Genomic DNA, 18472 nt, shown 5'->3' on the forward strand with positions numbered 1-18472 from the left:
AACCCATTACTGGGCACCCCCAAGGTGAAAGCCAGCAAGGGGCCGTTGTGGAGATTAGGCAAGCTATTGCCCAGAGTTACAGAGTGGGACTCCATGATTGGAATAGGCACCAAGGCGAGAATTGTCAGGTCCGGGGAAATTTGAGCCCAAGACCCGCCTGGGCTGGGAATTGAACTCTGGTCAGGGCCAGACCTCTGTATCAGGGTCTGCCTCTCCAACCACTTGAGCCACACTTCTCCAGGGATTGTATGTGAGGGGGAGATGGACTCCTTTGTGTTATATGAAGAAGTGAAATGCAAACATTTGTGAATGATCAGTCAATCTTTTCTTGTAAACTACTCAGGCACTGAACAGGAACCCCTACTATTTTCTGAGAAATGTGGTAATTTTAAATTGTATATGTGTAATGTATATTGTGTACATTCAGGTTATTATTCTTTAGCATTGAAGATGGGCACAACCACTTTCTGACATTTAGGCATCCGTTGCCTGGCTGTTAGCATAAAAAAATAGACGGGGTGGGGGGAGGACAGCACTCAGAGAGAAGCACTTCGTACTGTGCTGACACAGTAGCTGTGGAGTATTTAACAATGTTTGTTTTCCTTTAGATGCGGCTACCTGCCTCAAGTGTCCCGATGACCAGTGGCCCAATGAAAGTCATGACGCATGCCTCCCGAAAGTCTTATTGTTCTTGTCCTACAAAGAACCAATGGGGTCTGCACTGGCCGTGGTGGCCATCACCTTCTCAATCCTTTCCTTCTCTATCCTGGGCATTTTTAGAGCATATTGTGAAACACCAGTTGTGAAGGCCAATAACCGCGGTCTCAGCTACCTCATCCTTGTCTCCCTCACTCTGTGCTTCCTCTCCACCCTTCTCTTCCTCGGTCGCCCCGTCGCAGTGACCTGTGCCTTGAGACAGGTAATTTTCGGGGTAATGTTCTCTGTGGTCATCTCGTGTATGTTGGCCAAGACAGTCATTGTGATCCTTGCTTTCAGAGTCACAAAGGCCAATGCTTTCAAGAAGTGTTTCGACTCCAGAGTGGCCAATTTTATTGTGCTTTTTTGTCCAATGTTCCAGGTCTTTCTCTGTGCAGTCTGGCTGATCAGCTTCACCCCTTTCCCCGAACTCAACATGAACCTGAAGAGTGATAAGATATTGATCGAGTGCAACGAGGGGTCCCCGCTGTTCTTCTATGGCATGCTAGGCTACTTGGGTGTCCTGGCCACTGTGAGTTTTGCTGTGGCGACCATGGCCCGGAAGCTGCCAGATAGTTTTAATGAAGGCAAGTTCATCACCTTCAGCATGTGTGTGTTCCTGAGCGTCTGGCTGTGCTTCATCCCGGCCTACCTCAGCGCCGAGGGGAAGGACATAGTCATCGTCGAGATCTTCACCATCCTGGCTTCCAGTGTCGGGCTGCTGGCCTGCCTCTTCTTTCCAAAATGTTTCATTATTGTATTGAGACCAGAAAGGAACTCCAAGCACTACATCATGAGAAAACGCATTGGACATGTGAGGTGACCGACTGCAGACTGAAATTCCAAACACAACTCTTCTGGAGAGTAAGGGTAATCTTGGATGGCACAGAGTGTTAAAAGCTTGTCTGAGGAATCTGACATTTTCTTACTGTTATTGAGTGAAATTTCAAGAACGATTTTCAGAAATTTCTTCTCCCAACATACACCACTAAAAAAAATTCTTCTCCCAACATACACCACTAAATACTGCCTGCGGTCTCAAAGTCTTGATTAAACCAGATAAGTTGGATATTGTAGATTGGTTTCATAGGGGCAGCAAACTGTCCTTTCCATATGGTGAAAAGGCATAAGAACATGGGTCAAAGAAGGATTTATCTTCACAGATTAACTCAGTGGGAGCCTCATCTGGAATTGGGAGAGAGGTAATCAGCATGTGCCTTCAGTGAACCCTTTGCTCAAAGACTGGGTACATTTTCTCTTTCGCTATGAAGAACCGCTTCCTCGATTCAGTGAGGTGGCATTGGGCCTCTGTCTAGTGGCTCCCATTGTGAAAGTACTGGGCTGTGACATTGCGTTGAAACTGTGTCCTCTTCTTGCGCAAATTCCACAGGCCCTTTCTTAAAGCCACAATATTTCTCATTCTGCAATTCAGTTAAAGTTGAAAGATTCATAAGTGCTTCCCATCTTTAGGTGTGGCCTAGAGACAGATTTACCAGCTTCACCATCCTCATGTAGTCACAAACTTTCATAGAAAATACATGCCTGAATACACAGTCGGGCTTTAGATTAGCCCTCCTTATCCATTGCTGTGTCCAACTATCATTCACATTTTGCTTCCACCCCAAACAGTATACAGCATACAGCCTGCATAAGCTGTTGGCTCCTTTGCACTGCAAATTAAATTTTCCTTGATCACATGTACACATTCACCTAAAAAAGAAGTACCCCTCAGCAGGTTGACCACTACTACACTTTGCCAGTTGTGTTGTCTTGCTTTCCATTCTTGATCTTTTTTCAGCCATTGTTGTGTGTTTTAACAATGTCTTCCGGTTATAGCAATTCAAAGCCAACTGTACCTTTTCGTTGAGCCAATAAGAATCATATTTTCTGGTGAAAATGCGTTAAAACTAAACAATAGAATCTCAATGTGTTGTAAGTACACCTGTCTGTTAGAAAACCGTGATTTGTTCCATTAAAAGTATTTGCGGTAGTTATTGTTTTCTTTAAATATTTTTTTTCTCACATATATATTGCTGCTTGATGTGCCATATAGCCATATTTTAAGCGTAAAAATATTTTATTTTTTCTTTTCTTTTTGTGGTATATTCTTTAAACACTAGGGGCCTCATTTATTTAAAGTGACGCATCGCTGCATGAAAACAGCGATGCGCCACTTTTCACTGCGCCCTCCTTCCGACACCAATGATGCGTCATATTTACAGTATGACGCATCATGTCGCAAGGAGTTACAGATACGTCAGTATTTCTGACGTATCTGTAAGCGCAAAAGTGACGCATTGCTGGAGAGTTTCGCAAACGTGACGCAACTCCAGCAATGCGTCCTTTCACCTGGGGCACGCCCCAGGTGAAAGGGCCTGCGTCAGTCTTACGCCCGCTGTGAGGCAGGCGCAAGATTTTGACGCAACAGCGTCCTAGAAGTGACGCAGTGAAATCTCATAGATTTCACTGCGTCACTTCTACGAGGCTTACTTATGTGTGAACGCCCACTTTGCATACATTATACCTGACGCAGGTGTAATGTAGTACAGGGGTTTACAAAGTGACGCGTCTGTTTAGATGCGTCACTTTGCAAATAGTGCGCAACATGAGGCATGTTTTATGCCGCCGATGCTTCACAAAAAGTGACGCATCGGAAGCGCAAAACTGACGCAAGGTCTCATAAATGAGGCCCGATTTTTTTTTAACGGAGCCATCACACCTGCTTGCCAAGGACAGGCCTGTTGGAATTGCCAATGCTTGTATTCTAGTCTGAATGATACCTATGCTAAGCAGCTTTGGGCGGGTGGGTCTCCGAGCCCTAACCAGACAGAAGCATGCGCCTGTTGTGAAGGACACCGGCTTGTGTTGGGCTGTGTGCTTAAAGAGAAGGAGGTGTGACTGCGGGCCTCGGAAGCATGCCAGGCATTGCTTGCTCTGATAAGAAGCTGAAATTGCCTGAACATTATCATGCAATACTTACGAGATTCTGTTGCACAAGTACTAGTGCTCCAGGAGACACACTTGGCAGAGAATGAAATGCAAAATTTGCTGTGTAAGAATAAATGGATAGACTTTGGGGTCATTACATCACAAACTTCACACATTAGGGGGGTGGCCATTCTTTTTAAAAAATCTATCAAGGCAAGGCTAATTTCTAAACAGGTAGATCCTTACGGTAGATGGGCAATAGCTTCTGTTATTGCTTCGGGCTCAGCGTTCACGATAGTAGGGTATTATGGCCCAAACCAGGACGATCCATCTGTTCTAACCACACTTTTTTCGCAATTGTACCTATTCCCAGAGCCTGTTATCTTGGCAGGCGGTTATAACATAGTATTGGACCCAGTATTGGATAAGTCACCCTCTAATAGGGCTAAAACTCTATCCAAAACTAGGATGTATTTACTAAATAACATGAAAGCATTGAACTACATTGATATTTGGAGGAAACTCCATGGGTCTCAAAGGGGGGTGACATTTAAGAACTATAAATTTCATCACCAGTCTCGGATAGATTTTATTTTGATTAGCCATATCTTGGTTAAAGAGGTAAAATCAATCTCTCATTTACCTTTTCATCTTTCTGACCACACAGCCATCCTTCTTGAGCTTGACGCTGCTCCTAGGCCCTCTCTAAGAAATTGGTCTTTTGATAGATCAATTCTAGCTTCATCCAATATCATAGAAGCATTAATACAGGAAACCAAGTCCGTTTGGGAGATTAATCAGGGGACTGCCTTACCCGGGATCACCTGGGATGCTTTTAAAGCCACATTAAGGGGTTATTTAACCAACTTATCCTCACATAAAAATAAGACCTACAGGGATGCAGTAGCCTCGCTTGAATTAGGGATCGCAGGCCTTCAAGAAGAGATTGATCTAAACCTAGGGTCCCCCTTAGCGGAGTTGCAAGACAGATTAAAGGTCTTGAAAGGAGATCTCTCCTCAGTTCTAAATGCTTGGGTCTTAGAGAGATGGGAGGCTAGTAAGTTGGCCCACTTTGAATATGGGGAAGGTGCCGGGAAGCTCCTGGCCTGGAAGGCTAAGACAGATAGGGTCCGAAACAATGTTAGTTCCATTTGTAAGGATGGAGTTCTATACTCTACAGATGAGGAAATCAGTGGAGCTTTTAAATGTTTCTTCACGGAAATATATCAAGAGGATAAGAGGGTACAACCTAGTCAAGCAAGGGACTGGCTAACTGGTATATCTCTTCCTACCTTAAATTTAGAACAAAGGATTGCCTTAAATCGCCCTTTTACACAGGAGGAAGTAAACTTTGCCATCTCTAAAAGTAAAAAAATAAAGCTGCAGGTCCCGATGGGCTACCCTCCGAAATATATAAAATTTTGTGCTCCATAATTCTTGCCCATCTAACAGACCTGTTTAACAGTATCCTAGTCGATGGTGCCTTACCTCCTGCATCCTGGGATAGGGCCTCCATAACCTTGATTTTAAAACCGGGTAAACCTACAACTAGCTGTGGGTCATACAGGCCGATCTCAATTCTTAGCACAGACTATAAACTCTTTACATCGGTCCTTGCAAATAGATTGGGGGAAGTTGCAAACAACATTCTGCATGTGGACCAAAAGGGATTTGTAAAAGGAAGGCAACTCTACGAATTGACTTACGACCTTATGGGAGCAATAGACATGGCCACATTAGCATCTCTACCCTTAGCAGTTTTTACCCTTGATGCTACAAAAGCTTTCGATAGGGTAAACTGGGTATATCTAGAGGAAGTGTTGAGAAAGTTTAACTTAGGTGATAACTTTAGGCGAGCTATTAAATTACTAAATAAAAGTCCTTCTGCTTCACTACTGGTTAACGGTGAACTTACTGAGTCATTTAACATCACGCGAGGAACCCGTCAGGGGTGTCCTCTCTCACCACTTTTGTTTGATTTATATATTGAACCTTTTGCTCAGTTAATTCGGGATAACTCTAATATAAAACCTTTTATTTTTGAAGGATGGGAGAAGAAAGTAGCATTGTATGCGGATGATGTTCTTATTTTTTCATCCGAGCTGAGCTCGTCCTTTCCTACCATTATATCTATTGCGGAAGAATTCGGGGCAATATCCGGATATGAAGTGAATGCATCCAAAACTGATATCATGGTTTGGAATCATCCCGTACCGATTGTAGGGGTACAGCCCAGCTCTACCCTCAGATATCTTGGGTTAAACATCTATACTGACATCAATAAGATTGTCCCCTTAAACTTTGCTGAAGTAGCTAAGGAGGCTCGAAGATCGATGAGTTTATGGTCTGCTCTCCCTATTTCCCTAATAGGCAGGTCTAACCTGGTCAAAATGACCATTTTGCCCAAGATCACATATCTATTCAATACAATCCCTCTTTTTTTTGACCCTTCTTTGATTGCCAAACTTCAAACCGAAATAAATAGATTCATATGGAACAGTCATACGCCTAGACTATCTTGGAAGAAGATCAGACGTCGTCGAGAAAAAGGCGGCCTTGTAGCACCAGACTTGCAATTTTATGGATGGGCCTTCCAACTCTCACATATCAGGATGCTCTTAAAGGCCCCTAATAATGCTGGCTGTGGGAAACTATTTTCAGCACTTCTAAGGGGGGAAAAAACTGGGCCGAAGAAATTTTTATTAAAATTTGGTGACCCTAAGTATTTCAAGAAGGTCAAACTAAAGGTTTTAAGAGACCTGGCTAGAACATTGGCTAGTCTAAGACGAACACTCAAATTGGATTACTATTCTAGTAGGGCCCCACTTTGGGATTCCCCCAAGTGCGCCGTCTTGGCTTTTAGATAGCTTAGCTCTCCCAATTAGAGAAGCCGGACTTACATCATGGGGGGAACTATTTGTTGAAGGAACTTTACTCTCATGGGAGACTCTGAGCTTAACTATAGGAACTCGTTTTTCACGATTTAAATATCTCCAAATTCAGAGTTGGTCACAGGGCTATAGCCAAGGAAGGGGTAGGTTTAAAATAGGTATCGATAGTAATTTAGTAACTCACCTGATGGATAAACCACCCTTCAAAAAAGAGGTTACATTTTGGTACAATCTTATTCTGGATGAGACTGATGGTGAGTTTCTGTTACCCCTCTCGATTTGGAAAACCTTTTTCACCGACACCGATGTGGAAGGCCTGTGGCTAAAATCATTTAGGATTTTGGGTGAGATTGTTAAACCATCTTGGCTCCGCCGCAACCACTTGTTTACTCTGCTTAGGGTGTATTACTCTCCATTGCGTCTATCAAAGTTCCCCAATAATGATCAGGTGGCATGCCCTAGATGTGGCTTGGTAGCAGCATCAGATACCCATATGTTTTTTGCGTTTCCGTTTATATCAATATTTTGGAATGAAATCTGTGCTTCTCTCTCGTTAGCAATAGGCTCGCAAGTTAACCCTAGTCCTATGTTAATTTTCTTTGGTATTATACCAGAGCTTGATGGTATGTGTAAAAAATTGGTCTTCTATAGTTGTTTGCTAGCTAGAAGAGAAATATGCAGACGGTGGAAAGATAAGACACCCCCTCTCTTTACCGATTGGCGTGCACAATGCTACAGATGTCTAAATTAGACATGGCTAGAGAAGGTAACCAACACAAGAGAAGATTTTGGCTACTTTTGAACTGCTAATCTTAGAATATGGGACCAAGGTTTTTTTTTTTTTTCCCCCCCATGTCCTATGATTTTGCTGCCTGTTGGGTCGTTTATTCGATCCTCGCCTTTTATACATACCCAACAAGGGCGACATCGGTTACAATCCGGGTTGTATTGAGCAGAACGCTAGTCCAGTTGGTACCATTCGACGATCATTGAGGTGTCGATGCTTGGCACTGCGGGATACCCCGGTAGGATTCATGAAAGTCCCCCCCAGTTAATCTGGGTCAGTGTCTTAGTCATCCCCTCTAATTGATCGTTATTGTTTGGTTTCCAAGGGCAAATATGAGGACAAAAAAAAAAAAGAAGCTGAAATGCCTAAGAGGTGAAATGGGGATGGTGGCAATCTTCTGAAACATCTGGGTCGAGTTCTGAGTCTCTTTCAACATAAGATACTGCGATAAAGTGATATTAAGTAATTATTGTAATAAATGCCTATCGCTTCTGCTGCTCTCTTCTTCTATATGTTTGCAGCCTCCCTCTTTTTCGTTCTCTTCCTATTCGCTCATTTACTTTATCTCACTCTCTCCACTTATCCCTCTCCTTCTGTGAGGGACCTTCCCCAGCTCGGAACGTGTATTTCATTCTTTACCTCCATTATGAATGTCGAATCCGAAAAAGAATCAGCAAAACATTCAGTAGAAGATTAACCTTTGACAATTGTTGATCAGAAACAAACTGAAATAGTCTACTACTCAGATGTTTATTAATTGGAAACTGGACGTCACATACAATTAGTAACTAGGAGTTAGTCAAAGTGGCGGATTGATTGGGATGCTCAGAAACAATCAAAATGTTTCCGTGACAGAACATCTAAAGGGTGAAGACCCCCAACTATATGGGCCCACTTCTTAGTACGTATGCGCCTCACCCCGGTGTGCAGCTTTTCAAGATTTACTCCTGAAGCCCCCCAACAAGAGCAGACCAGTATGGTACCCCTCACATGAGCTCATCCCATTAAACACCATCATTGGGCGCAAACCATGGTGACCCCGCCACCATAGTGCAGGGTGGGGTCGCTTCAGGATAACCCACAATCTATGACCATGGTTCAGTACTGAGAAGTAATGGGATGTCTTGCTTCTAGTTGAAGAGGTGCCCTGAATCCTTGTCTCCTTCTCTTCAGTTGCAGAGGTCCCGGGAGCAGCAGACGGTGGAGGGTTCGTACGCCTTCATTATCTGGCAGTTTGAGGGGGTGATGCAGCCTCGGATCATTGTAACTAGGAGCACAGGAGAAGGAGAGATGGGATCATCAACAACAGTATCTCAATTCTCAATCCATAAAACTGGAACTTGTAGGTCTTTATACAATCGGAGTGCCCAAGACAGTCGGTGTTCATGCGCACTGGATCCCTCTTAATAGGTCTATCAAAGACACTGAGCCACTTGGAGCCTCAGGCACTAAACCACAACCCAGAAGCAATACCAACCTATGGACACTGAACAACTCTTCAGAATTCTGTCAGAAGCCCAATTACGAAACCACTCCAGTATAAGCACGCTAGACTTAATAACACTGATCTATTCTTCAGCCTTCAATCTGGGAAACTAAAAAGCTGCTCATGCCCATGGAAGTAGAGCATGGCTATAAAAAAAGAAACATCACTGCGAGTGAATATTGAGAGGAGGTCAGGGATTTAGGTGTATTTACTTTTGTAATTAAAATGAAACTCTCTTTGATTTACTCTTGTTCATTTCATTCTCAATCTTGCCTTGCTGGTTGCCACCCTGGGAAAGGCAGACTTATCTGTTGCGGTGTATGATAATCACCCTAAGGGGTCCTGTTGAAATGCCAACGTCAGAGGACCTGAACGACCTTGTATTTTAGGTATTGTGGGCATGCCAATGTCTGGCGGGAACACTCTTTACTGCATATCTTTTACCACACATATCTTTACCACGTTGGTAAGTATTTGCTTAAGATTATATATATAGGGTTAAGGGGTGGTAGTAGTAAAGGATGTAGTATTGGTAATTTTAGGGTTTGGGAAGGGTATTAGTATACAGTGATAAGGGTCATTTTAGGGGCTAGGGGTGGGTAAGGGCATAGGGTGAAAAGGGTTTTTGTAGGATTTAAGTGTGAGTAGGGATATATAATGGTAAATGTATTTTTAGAGTATTGGAAAGGGTTGCAGTATGGGAATAAGAGTATTTTTAGGGTTAAGGTGTGGGTAAGGGTTTTGGGTAATAAGGGTAATATTAAGGTTTAGGGATAAGTAGGAGTGAAGTGTGGTAATTTTGATTTTCGGTTTAGTGATGGCTAAGGTTATGAGGTGGTAAAGATATTTTTAGCGTTTAGAGGTAGGTAAGGGTATAGAGTGGTAAGGGTTATTTCAGGGTTTAGGGGCAGGTAGGGGTATACGTTGATAGGTGTAATTTTAGGGTTTAGTGAAGGGTAAGAGAATAGGGTGGAAAGGTAATTAAAAAGTGGGTTCGGGGTTCCCCCTATAAAAACAAAAATTTAATTTATAATTAGTTTTCAAAAATAATTTAAAACTACACACACACACACTTTTCTATCTATCTATCGATCTATCTATCGATTTATTCTACATGGATTGGTGGGCTTTACCTTGCTTGGTAAAGGCATGGGTGGAAAAGGCATATGCATGGTAAAGGCATGCCTATAAAGCCACACAACCATATCTGGAGGGTTGGTATTTCAACACTACTTGCTTTCTCTATTGTAAGGTGTGTTCTTTGAACTGTCCTACACCTGGTATTGCAGTTATCCCTCCCAGCTTTTCCTTTTCTTCTTCTTCCCTCTTTAGAAAAAGATACTCTTTATCATCTAGGCCAAATGCAATTTCTTTAATGATCCTCTGGAGGCTGCTGTAAATGGCAAACCTCAAATTGCCCAAAAGACCATGGTAATTCAACCATGGTTCCCTCAGTGTAATGTTTTTTCTGGAGACACGCACACCTGGTGCTTAATTTAAGAAGTGGTTACTGATGGGGGACATCGGCATTCACTTTTGAGGACCAGCACTTATTTTTCTGCACCAGACATTACCAAGAGGAAGAAAGAGAAAAACAAAACAGTAAGGCAAAGGAAAAGAAAGATGAAAAAACATCAAAAAGGGAGACAGCAGGAACCTGCAGGAATGAGATAAGGGGGAGGGGAATGTCTGGTAGTAGATTGTACAGACATTAGGCGCTTCCAAGACTACACAGGCATGGCATTTGGCACGCCAACATTGAATTGCTCCGGTACTCGCTTCTAAGTGGAACGTTGGCCACCAGCAGCACTCATTCTTTTACAAATTAAACACTGGAGGCAGTGTAGCCCACTCAAGATTTACAAAGGGGTAAACATAGGAATGGGAGGAAAAAAATACATTTCAAATGTAATTAGCCACCACAACCAACTAAGACGAGAATCATGAGAATCCACAATGAAGCTTCCTCTGAGTTGTGTGTACACGGGTTCGTGCCCTATGAGCATTCTGTTGAAACCCTCAGTGGCAGGTTCTGCATTTCTTTGTCTGAGATTCCTGGTAATGCTTATATGTTACATATAAGTTGGGTCTGATTGTATGTAAACATGAAAGCCCTCTTTTTAGTGCGTGTTAATAATGTGTGCAAGACAGACATATTTTCAGAACTCCTTTAAACATCAGTCATGTTAACTGAACAGGCACATGGAAAATGCACTGATCTTTTAATGCTGCAGAGCTGCATGCATAAGTTACAGTCCAAAGGACATTCTGTTTCTGAGAAATCTGTCTCTGGAAAGAAAAACAAATGTGCAACAGTTTCTTTCTTTGAGACAAGCATATAACCGTAGGCACTATAGGTTACTTACAGGAATGTCTCTTTTCTACGCCACGGGAACCAGAAAGGGGTACTAAGTGAAATCATGCACTTAATTGGTTTGTTTTGCTTCTGTCGTCTACACAGGTGCATTCTATGTGTAAATTAGTTAAATTAGACAGTGTTTCCATCCTGAATCTACTTTTCGCCTGCTGGAGTCCTATATCAATAGCGTGTGGTTCATACTCACTTATTGGTTGGCTTTTCATCATGACGAAACACAGCGTGGCATCGCGTGAGCATGTCACGGTGGTGGATGAGCAGGGTCGCGTTCCAGTACAAGAGCTCTGTCGGCACTTCAGGGCTTCAGCTGCATCCGCCATTAAAAAACAGAAATGAATTAAAAAGAGCGAAAGAGTGAGAAAGAAAGAGGCCAATGGCCTGTATTATGCAAATGGTGCATTTTCCTTGATTGCGCCGGGCGCACCTTTTAAAACGTGCACCCGATGCAATCAAAGAAAATGCACCGTATTAGCATGAATGCTCTGCCCCCAAGGCAGCCGCGAACTCACGCTACCTTGTGGGTAGCGCATTTCTGTTAAAAACTGGGCGGCTGCTTTGAAACAGCTCCATGTTTTCACAGTGCAGGCGGAAACCCGCCTTAATGAAGGGGGAAACAGAGAACCCCTTGAAGGCGAGTGAAATGAGTGACTGCACCCGCCTGCAAGAGGATGTCTGTCGGGTCCATGAGACCCCTCTCACCCTCCGGAGGGCTGCAATAAGGGGGCACACCGACAGTGCACCACCTTTTAGGTAGCACACTGACAACGAGCTTTGTGAGAGCTTCTTTGCCTCTGCGCCCGTATCTGAAATACGGCACGGACGCAGAGGCAAAGGGATTCCCTTATTTGCATGGGGCACGCCGACCTGCAATTGAGAGAACGCCTTCTGAAGATAGTGCTGGCACCTTATGTGCGCCTGCTCTATCTGTATTACAGATGGGGATGGACAAGCGTCTGCGGCCCCTTCTGAAATACCAAAGTGGCCCCGGGGCATGCAAGGTGGGCGTAAACAACAGTTGTGCCCCTGGGGCACTTGTAAATATGGCCCTTGTTGTTCAAATATGTGACAAGGGCACATTCCTGCAAATATATAATTTATTGCATAGTATTGTGGCATGTTGCTACCATATCATGTCCCTGACAAAGCCGTGTAAACATTCTGGTTGAAAAATTTTTTCGTCAAATTTGACATATTTGTATTGTTTGTGTATCGTAAATTAAAATCTTTAAAACACGATATCAAAATTAGACACACAATAACATTTTGAAATTATTAAACTTTACACATTAATCACATCTAAAAGCTTTCTCAGAAATGTTCATTTGACGGTTCGTTTAAAATTTACCCTCTGGTCCCTTCAATTATGGTCTGTAGTCAACAAACTAAAGTGCATGGGTTAGTAAACGACTTGAATTGATGTGATATGTGAATAAAGTGTGTAAAGTGCAGTCAAAAAATAAAAGAGACATCTCTCTGGTCTGGTCTTTGTGGAAACAAGACTTCAGATTGCAGTGTCCCCGCGTCCAGTTTCAAAAGGCAAATGAAGTCCTTCTGAGAGTTTAGAAAATATCACTCCATTGGGATTTGACGAAAATAAATTAATGCAATATATTAAGATAACAAGATTAATATGATGCTCATTGACCGTTGACGTGTGCCACATCTTAGATGGAGTCCTTATGGAAGTAGAGACCACAAATTGCAATAACCCTACATCCTTTCACAAAAGTTAAATGAGGTCCCTTTAGTTGTTGTTGGCTCTCACGTCTGTCTGGCAAGCTCTCAGCTATGAGGAAACACCTTGTTATTTTTTAATTCTGTACCTAAGAAACAGCTAGAAACTTCCCAACCATTATGTTTAAACTCGTACTTTCTGGGCTTAATGCTACTATGAGGGCTTGCAGGCAGGATCCAAACCATCACTTGTTTCAATGATAATAATAATAAAAGCAATTTCGAAAGTGGACAGCTACCCCGAAAAGGCGTCCCTTCGCGAGTGGCCTGGGGAAACCCAGAACAGAGTTAGATTTCGGACTTGAAGAGAACGTTTTTCGGGTTTTCTGAAGCTTGCTTCAGACAAGGAGCAAGCCTAAGCCTAGTAGGAAGGGCATTCCAGAGACCAGCAGTAAGGAAGGCGGCAGATCTTCCTCCTCTACTTGCTTTGCACACTTGAATTAAAAGAAGACTTTGGCTGCTGGATCTCAGGGCAGGGGATTTGGAGTAGTAAATGATTCTTCTTCTTAGATATGTAGGTCTTCTAAGCTGCAAGGCTCTAGAGGCTAAGGTGAGGGTCTTAAATTGGGCTCACTTCACCACAGGCAGAAAGTGAAGTGACTGAGATGAGGTGTTATATGCTGGGAGATAGGAATATTCAGAATCAGCCTGGCCCCCACATTTTGTATGATCTGCAGGCATCAGAGTAAGTGGGCAGGCAAACTCAAGTAAAGACTATTCGCATAGTATAGTTGGGACTAAGTGTGAGCGGGAAATCCGTTACGCTCGTGGATTTTGCGGATTTTTGGGAAATCCGCAATCCGCGAATTTTGCGGATTTCCCGCAAAATCCGCAAAAAAAATCCGCGAACGTAACGGGTTCAAAAGTTGAACCCCCACTCATGCAACTATTTTACAATGGCGCCAGCAAGCTGCCAGCGCCGTTGTAAAATAGTTACAAAGTTAGCTTGCACAGGAACCACTAGATAAAACGAAGCAGGTGCTGCTTTATTTTATCTAAGTGCTTCCTGTGTAAGATAACGTTGTAACTATTTTACAACGGCGCTGGCAGCTTGCTGGCGCCATTGTAAAATAGTTGCATGGCTGGGCACAGGTCTGCAGCTCACTCAAGGGACCCCTGCGCCCTTCGGGGCGATTGCATAGTAACACACACATGGTCGCTCGACCTAGTTGATGCTCAAATTCAGTGACTCATTCATTAGCCCAAAAACAATCGTGAGCGTCGTCGAGGCTGGACAGGTGTGCCTTCTTCCCAAATCTACCGTGGAAAATCAGCTGTGATGCTGGATAGGCTTTGCATCCTTGACTTTAACGAGCGCAATACCCGTGCTGTTCCTGTGACCAGGAGCTTCTTTCTCTTCATCTGATGAACTGATCTTTCTCTGACCTTTTATTCACACAAGAGGCACATACCCTACTGGGCACATTGTGTTCGCACGGGTTTCTGCAAGTTCGCACGCGTTTTGTACAATTTCGCAATTTGCGAAATTGTACAAAACCCTCGCGAACTTGCAGAAACCTGTGCGAACATAAAAAAAAAATCCGCAAATTCGCGGGAATTCGTGGATTTTGCGGATTGCGAGTTCGCAAATCCGCAAAATTTGCGAATGCGAGATTCGCAAAATTCGCCCATACTTAGTTGGGACTCACTAAGGCATACATTGTGGTCTTTCACGTGTCCTTCGGGACAAGGGACATTCTTCTTCTTAAAGACTTAAGGGTGGTGAAACAGCTGTCTGAGACTACTTGGGGAGCAAAGATAAAGTCTGAGTCAAAAGTGACTCCAAGATTCCTAGCAAGTATTGCCGGGAAAGAGGGGTGCCCAGTACATATGCAGCATTATTCTATGTGTATGTAACATTGCCTAGAAGATACATATTACATGCATCATGAACTTATTTCCAGAGCCACACATTCTACACATAACTGCTCCTGCTGTATTTATCCAGAACCACGTTTGGCTTAATTTTGGTTGGACACCAGATTGAGGACGCAGGGACTTGTGTTTAATGTGGTTGGAGTAGCCTCTGTCGAAGTAAGGCTGAGGTTTTGGGTCCCTATGGCTGTTCATGAGTTTCCATGCCTGCATTCTTCGCAAGGGTTGCTTTGTCTTCCTTCATGGATAGTCTTCATGTGGCATTGTTCGCAAGCCTTCCAAATTATTGTGCTGACACTGAGGTATTCCACTGGTTACTGACCTGCAGAAATAGTACAGAGGCACCAAAGAAGCTTCTGAAAGGAGACTTGAGGTGCTGCTTGCTGATTTCTATCCAAACTCTGTTTACCAGTGAGTTGGATTCTGTCGATGTAAGTCTGAGACTCATGTTTAGAAAGGTACACTTCATTGCCTAGGTTGGTGTGTTATAACAAACTTGAGTCACGCTTGGGCTTGCGAGGTGTAGCTTGGTAACTTGAATATACATTTGTAAGCGTTCGCTGTTAATGTGTCCAGAAGCTTTTCCACCTTTCTTCTTGTTACCTCGCATCCATACCGGATGGTAGAAAGTATTTTCACCTTCATTACTTTGAGTAAAGGGCAGTGGTGGCTCGCAGAGGGAGTGCGGTGAGGTGGGGAGGGGCTGGATGGGAGGGTAGTGGAGTCGGACATACGACGGGCAGGAGTAAGGTAAGTAAATAAATGAATACAATTATTTACCTAGCGCTCAATACAGTTTGGTTAAGGCAAACATCGCTTTGGCATTTTTTTCTACAATGTCAATTGCACGCAAGAAGGAATTTCTGACAACCAGACACCTAGGTCATTTTATTTGCAGGTCACACTTATACTTACGGGGCGCAACTGCCACTCCAGTTGATGTTTCTTGGCTCTGGGTTTTGCAGCGTTTGCATGCAGGGAGTTCTAATTATTTATGAATGTAATAAGCATAGGCCCCAATTCGTGTTTTGATTCAATAACACCTGGTAATCCGCATACTGAATAATTGGTCATTTGGTGTGGCCTAGTTTAGGTGGGTAGATATTTCCTTGAAGCAGCTCTGCGCATAAGTCAGGTGTGTACAGAGTAAGTAGGGTATGTGCAATGACACATCCCTGTTTCAGACCTTTGTTTGTATATGTTTACAGTGGCATGGGTTTAAATGATCTTTATCAGGACCCAGGTGTTAGTGTACAATGCTGGGATAGCAGCCGGATGTTGCCTTGGCATTTCCCAACCCGTAAGTTTAGTCCAAAGAATTCTCTAGTCAATTCCTTCGAACGCGGCGCTATAATCGATGAAACAGGCATAAAGCAAGGCTGTGGGTTTTTCAATGGCCTTGTCTCCCAGAGAGAGCCATCACATTGTCCATTGTAGAGGAGTTTGGTCTGAACCCAGTCTGATAGCATGCCATTTATCCAGTTTTTCAGCTCATGTAGAAGCACCTTTGCAAAGGCCTTACAATCTACATCTAGTAGAGCTTTTAACCTGTCATTTTCAGGTGAGGTACTGGCCATTTTTTTATTAATTGGATGTAAAATGGAACCCTTCCATGATTATGGTCTGGCAGACAGCAGAATACATTCATTGAAGAGGTTATGCACGAAGGGTGCCCAAAATGCACCAGTCTTTCTTAAAGATGTTCCCAGGTAAGCCATTTGGCCCATGGCTCCATCCATGTGGATGCCATCTATGGCATTAATAAGTGAGTTCTTCATGGTGGGCCTTGTTTAGTGGGGTCTACAAACAAATTTGATACATAAACAGTCCATTTGACAGCTGGAACATGATTCTCTTTACCTGTGCTTTTGCTTGCTGGGCCGTTAATGTAGTCCCAGAATTCCCTGGACAAGTTTGGTGCTAACAATGAGTGTATGTATTTCCACTCCTCCTCTAGATATTTTTGCTTTAGCTCCTAAACTAGGGGGCATATTTCCTATAAAATGATGCAGCTCAGCGCTGCAAACCATCCTGTTGCGTGAAGCTGCGTCATCAGGAAAGTGCAGGGATACGTCATTTTTTCAGGAGTACGATACATCCCTGTGCTTTCCTCTGCATTGGCACACAGTTAGCTGCCAGGCGCCAACATGGGAACCCTTGCACCATGGTGGCACCTTCCTGCTCAAAAACAATCATTGATGGCATTTTCATCCTTCTATGTGTGCTGCAGAGAGCAGCACACATACTGCACATATTTGATTCGAAATATAGGTATTTCTCCTTGTTTTGCCAGGAGAGGCGTTAAAGTCTGACACATTTTCAGGTCTACAAAACCATGTAAATCTGGGAACGCACCAGAATCTATGGTTGTTGCGTGGGAACACCCACAGCAACACCCATGGAACGCCCATTTCTGGCAGAGTAATGCATGAAAGTTGGGCACATCTACAAGGCCATGAAAAGCCATGCAGAGTGCCTTTGCATGGCATATAAATATGGCTCAGCATTGTGTGCCAAAAATGACCCTCCTGTGGTGCAGGGGCCATCTAAATATGCCCCTATCTTTTTACGTTTTTTCCTTCTATCTTGTAACATGCTTTCTGAATTGAAGCCCTTCCCTCTCCTATGCAGGAGCTCTGTGAGGCGGTACATACTTTTGCTTTCCTTCCCTCACAACGATGGGTTTTGTGGATGTAAGATGTTAGGGCTGTGTGTAGCTTTGTTATTGTTGTTCCCCAATATTTCTCTATTAGGTAGGTAAGAGTGAAAATCAATTTCCATCGTACTTACCAGGCTTTGCAGATAGGGTCCCATTTGACACTTTTTATTGGTGAGTCAATCTTAGTTGGTAGAGATTGGCCAGCAGGATTATGCCTTCTGTGTGTCATCGAGCTCACATTGACCATGATAGAAAATGGATGGTGGTCACTTTCGGTGCTGTGTTAGACTGGATACCTCTCATATCTGCTTAGCAGGTTCTTGCTCAAGAAGATGTAGGTCAATGTGGATAGATTTTTAAAGGTTTGCTTAAGTTTATCCTCAACAGGGCCTTTCTGTTCAGCCGAGACCAGTGCAAATTCACTAATGCAAGCTTCTAATATGTTGCGGGTCAGTCCTTGTGGCATTCCCCTGGTTGGCACAGGTCCTGTGTGTTGTAATTGCCTTCCACTATACACTTGTGTCCTGGCTGATCATAAAAAAAGCTTTTTTATCTGATCTGTGATATTCAGGGCGATCTCAACATTCGCGTCCCTGCGTTAATTCACAAATAGATTTACTACCATTATGAGATAGATTTTTCCATCCATTGCCCGGCCTTTAAGCTCGAGGGCCTGCATGTCACAGGTTGGGTTGCTCAATTCCTTTACTTTTACCTGCAAATCCAGTTACACATAGATGGAGAGACCACCCATTGGTCTCCCGAACAGATTTTATTTCGGTGCTATTGTGTGGATTGGAGGATACCCTGGAATGGAGAGAGGTGCAGTAAGCCAAGTTTCTTGCAGGCATAGACTGTCCCCATGTACAGGTATTCCATGGTGTTTTTGTTGCCCACGCAAGAATTTAGGCCTGCCACATTCCAGCTTATGATCTTAATTGCGGTTCTAAGTGCCTAGTAATTTGAAGGGCCGTTGGTTATGAAAGCCAGTAACCACGACCAATTGTTCTGTTTATTGAGATGGGTGTTGATGTGTGCT

General features: G+C 43.4%; 1 long non-coding RNA gene across 1 annotated transcript in view; it reads right to left on the bottom strand.

The window, feature by feature from the left end:
- Nucleotides 1–8047: 8047 nt before the first annotated feature.
- LOC147748035 (uncharacterized) overlaps nucleotides 8048–18472 on the bottom strand; it is a 35508-nt gene continuing 25083 nt past the window's right edge. Inside the window, exons 2-3 of the long non-coding RNA XR_015299705.1 lie at nucleotides 11353–11472; nucleotides 8048–8569 (exon numbers count right to left, since the gene is read on the bottom strand). This is a non-coding gene — a long non-coding RNA (uncharacterized LOC147748035). The remainder of the gene's footprint in view (nucleotides 8570–11352; nucleotides 11473–18472) is intronic.

The sequence above is a fragment of the Lissotriton vulgaris genome, chromosome 1_1 (genome assembly GCF_964263255.1).
Source record: "Lissotriton vulgaris chromosome 1_1, aLisVul1.2, whole genome shotgun sequence".
Taxonomy (NCBI): domain Eukaryota; kingdom Metazoa; phylum Chordata; class Amphibia; order Caudata; family Salamandridae; genus Lissotriton; species Lissotriton vulgaris.